We start from the raw sequence: 4370 nt of genomic DNA, 5'->3' as shown, positions 1-4370 counted from the left end.
GGGAACCCACAACAGCCGTCCGGTGGCATGGATGATACAGCCTGATGAAGGTAAGTGTCAAAGAACGAGACAGCTCTGCAGCCAAGGGAGTACACCGCGAGAGGATTTCCGCAGAAGAGAATCAAGCCGGCTGAACAAGAATGGCGTAAGGACACACCTGTTGCTCCTAGGTGTGGCATCTGAACGCTGACACGTTTGGATAGAGTGGTTTGGGTATCTGGAATACGCAAGGCAGGTTCCCATGGTAAGAGTAGTAGTATACGCCTGGCATTTCATGCGAATGCAGAGAAGTACATCAAGTCAGGTTGCTGAATGAGATCCCCCTGTCTCAAAGTGCTGAGGCCATTCAGATGCATGTGCGCATGCGTGCATGCATGTATGTGTGCAATAAGCTGCCCTTCTTCAGCCTGGGAGTCCTCTGTCCTGCCAAGTCCACGCTTCTCGGCTGAGTTTGAAGTCACCTTCCCAAGGAACTTATCCACAGTCCCACGCGTGAGCTCTGAGGACTCCCCATCATTCTTCTGTGACCCCGGTGACTCATGGACAAGCATTTTCCCTGTCCCTCCGTAGGCTTCATGGAGTGCGGCGCCACCGCCACAAGCAACTCCAAGGTATCAGGGCCACAAGCAACTCCAGGGTATCAGGAAAAGAGAGACCAGACGTCCATTTGTTTGTACTAAGAGAATGCATGTGTAGCCTTTATTGCCAGGAGAGTGTGTGTGTGTGTGTGTGTGTGTCTTCATTGCAAGTGCTAACAGGTCTCTCCCTTGTAGGTGGGAGGAGCTTTTTATACAAGTTTATAACACAGTGGAAAAAACCCCAGGTAGAAGAGATAGTTGTTTTTTTCCTGCTGGATGTTGATGTCAGAGGGTCAAGGTCAGGACAATAAGCCAGGACTAGAAAACAGAAAGCACTTGGACTGGAAAACAAGTTGCCCTTGTAGGCTGACCAGCAACTCACAGAGACCCCATGGGGCTGGGGCCCAACAATGGAAGCAGGTCTGGTCCCTCACAGCAGCCAGAGAAGCACTAACACCCTGACCACTAAACAAGTACATCTGACAGATAAGGCTGGAGATTCCTGAGGAGGGTAGGGACACTTGCAGACGGATGACAAGACTTGGGGCAGCTCACCCACACCTGCCAGCCGGAGTACCACCAGAGAGCACTGGTGTGACAACTTGCAGCCACTGAGTTAGGCAATTTCCTGAGTGAAGAGAAGAGGACACGGGGAGACAGTCCAGCTGTCGCTGCTCCAAACTGCACAGCGTTCCACCAACAGACTGGAGGGCACCCGTGACGTGAAGACGAGGAGGAGGAGGTAGTCAGTGTATAAAGGCCAGGTTGGCCCAGGCCCAGGCCAACTCGGTGTGGGGAGGAGGCGTCTCGGGCTTCACATTCTGATCGTTCCAGGCATCCAGATCCCTTTCAGATCTGTTTCTCCTTCCTTCTGATGGAGCTTCTGGAAACTTCTGTGGCCACGCCCCTTCCTGTAAGTCTGCTCACCCCCAGTGTTGCACACCTGCCCTCCGTATATACCAGCCACTTTCCCTAAAATCCTTCCTCAGTCACGCTCAGTTCTTTTCTAGAACAACGGTTGTAGGCTAGCCCCGGCACAAGCCAGTTTTTAGAAGCATCTTTTGTTTGTTGCAGTACTGGGAACCAAACCCAGGACCTCATGGGCCTTGTGCATATGAGACGAGCCCTCTACCACCAGCGAAACAACCAGTGCTGGCAGTGTCCTCTGTAATAAAAAGATACTCTTTCCCCTTTCTCCTTTCCTTCTTTTAAAAAGCGTGTGTCTCCCCATGGAGCCCAGACTGGCCTTGAACCCATGACGTACTATTTTAGGACGTAGCGCTAGCTGTCAATCAGCCCAGACTGAGCCAAGTGTTGCTGCTAATGCAGATGTGGCCAGGCTTGGGTACGTGCCCAGTGAGGTTTGCTGCTTCCTGTCTGCTCTCGTTAACAGCAGGGAGGCTGGACAGGCCAGGAGACACACTGTCAGAAAGGCCAACGGGTCTCACTGGTCAGGACTTGGCGTCAGTGAGCGGCCCCAGAAACTTACCCATCCTGGGGCTGTGCAAGACTTTGCTACAGAGTAGAAATGGAGTATCAGTGTGGGGCAGGAAGCTTGTAGCACCCAGCAGGCTGTGAGCGGGTGACAAAGACACCTATGCTATGGCTGTCTCCGCAGATGGTGGGCTCCCATGAACCCATGAAGAGAACAGGAGCCACTCGCTCTCTCAACAGAGCGGGATTAAGGGCCAACATGTCACAGTGATGGGGCTCCCCAGAGGAGGACCCACGCTAGGGACTCCCAAGAGACCGGAAGCAAGAGCCAGCTTGGCACCGGAGCCCTTGTCCCCTGGTCGCCCCTGTGCTGCCTGGAGTGTCAGGGACCCGTGCTGAAGAGGGGCCATGGCCATCTGCCAAACTGCTGGCAGAGCCCAGCCCGGCCCGGCCCGGCCCGGCCCGGTATGGGCAGTACGGTAGTACGAAGGCCGCAGGGAAGGGGGGCTGTGGGAACCTCAGGCGGCAAAGTCACTGGAACAGAGCCGAGGACAGTGTGCCCTTCTCCTCTGATGCCTCCCTTCTCTTCTTCCTCCAAGTTATTCAGACTGCAGTCTATAAACTACCAAGTTTGACAAAAGACCATGAAGGAGGCCCTGGGTGGTCATTTCCCCCGATAAGTCTCATCTGAGTCTCACCAGTGAGGACATAGTGATGCTTGTAGTAACAGCCACATGTTCTCAGCGAGGGTGAGACTTGATGGTGCGGGGCGGGTTTCTCAGGACAGTGTGCAGAGCTGACGCCAGCACTTCACAGGAAAAGAGACAGACTCACTTGTCTCAGGCGGCCTTGCCAGAAAGGGACAAACCACAGCCTCTGTGACCCGGGTCCCTTGTACCATGACTTTGCCCTGCAGACAAGCTTAATGGGAGTTGTCTTCTAGAAGCATGTTGGGGGTCTGAAGGTAGGGCTCCCTGGCTACACTTTCCATTGCTTTGTTATGGTATCACATTGACATGGGAGAACGGAGCATGGAGACCAGGCAACAGAGGAAATGATGAGGCAAAAAAGACTGTGTCCATGAGGGCTTCCTGAGTCCCGAGGGCCAGACCACTTTGGAGTCCTCTGACCAGCTGACAGAGAAGGGACTCAGGAGGAAGGACGGCAGCCCTGGAGCAGGGGATAAAAGGCCTACAGAGCAGTGGTGGCGCACACCTTTAATCCCAGAACTCGGGATGCAGAGGCAGGAGGAATTTTGTGAGTTTGAGGCCAGCCTGGTCTACACAGTGAGACCCCGCCTTAAAATATCAAAATAAAATCAAAAGAGGCTTAAAGAGGCTTCAGGGAAGAAATTAGCAAGACCAGATGAGGCGTTTGCTAGGAGAGTTTGTAGGTCCTGAACTAGAGGAAACCTGCCTTGATGTTTGAGACACACTCACACACACTCACACACACTCACACACACTCACACACTCTCACACTCTCACACTCACACACACTCACACACACCCACACTCACACACTCACTCACGCACTCACACTCACTCACGCACTCACACTCACTCACGCACTCACACTCACACTCACACACACCCTCACACACACAGAGAGAGAGAGAGACAGAGACAGAGACAGAGATTGATTGATTGAGATCACAGGATCACAGGGGAAGGCATGTCTAAGTAGAAATTTTCCTGAACACAGAAAACAGTCTCTGTGTGTTGAGCAGAGTAGGGTGCAGCCTGCAGAAGGCCATGAGAGAAGGGTGGAGAAGGACGGGCAGGAGGGGTGTGTGAAGATCACAGAGTGTGTGGGAGCAGAGCTGACGTTGTGTGTCGGGTGAACTGGGAGGGGGTGGTGTTGAAGGACTTGGAGAGAGGAGATCTCGGCGTCTGCCCAGTGTTGGAGGCCGTGCTGGCGAAGGAACCCACCTCTTTCATCAGCTGCTCACAAGCCTGGTGAGCGATTGCCTGCATTCCCACAACACTCCCAACAGTTTTCAGTGTCTCATCCAAACACGCCGCTGATGTTGCTGTGGGGTGCACATCTCTCCTTCACTCCCCGTCCCCTCCCAGTGCCTTCAACCCTTTGAGACACGTCCTCCAAGTGCGTCCTTTAAATATCTTTATTCTGGTGTCACGCTAGGAAAGCACTCTACCACTGAGACCATCCTACCCATCTTCTGTCTGATCCCTGCAGACAGTGCTTTGAACTGTCTTACTCACCTGGGTACCCTTTGTGTGTTAGCGGTTTATGTAGGGGTGGGAAAAGATGAGCCCTTTCAGAATCCATCCTCAGGGTGACAACCAATGCTCCTCCATGAGATGGGTTAGACAGGGGATGTGGTCTGCACATGAA

This window comes from Mesocricetus auratus, unplaced genomic scaffold (genome assembly GCF_017639785.1).
Source record: "Mesocricetus auratus isolate SY011 unplaced genomic scaffold, BCM_Maur_2.0 Super-Scaffold_100015, whole genome shotgun sequence".
In the NCBI taxonomy this organism is placed as follows: Eukaryota; Metazoa; Chordata; class Mammalia; order Rodentia; family Cricetidae; genus Mesocricetus; species Mesocricetus auratus.
The sequence above is the reverse complement of the archived record's forward strand: the minus strand, read 5'-3'. Positions refer to the sequence as shown.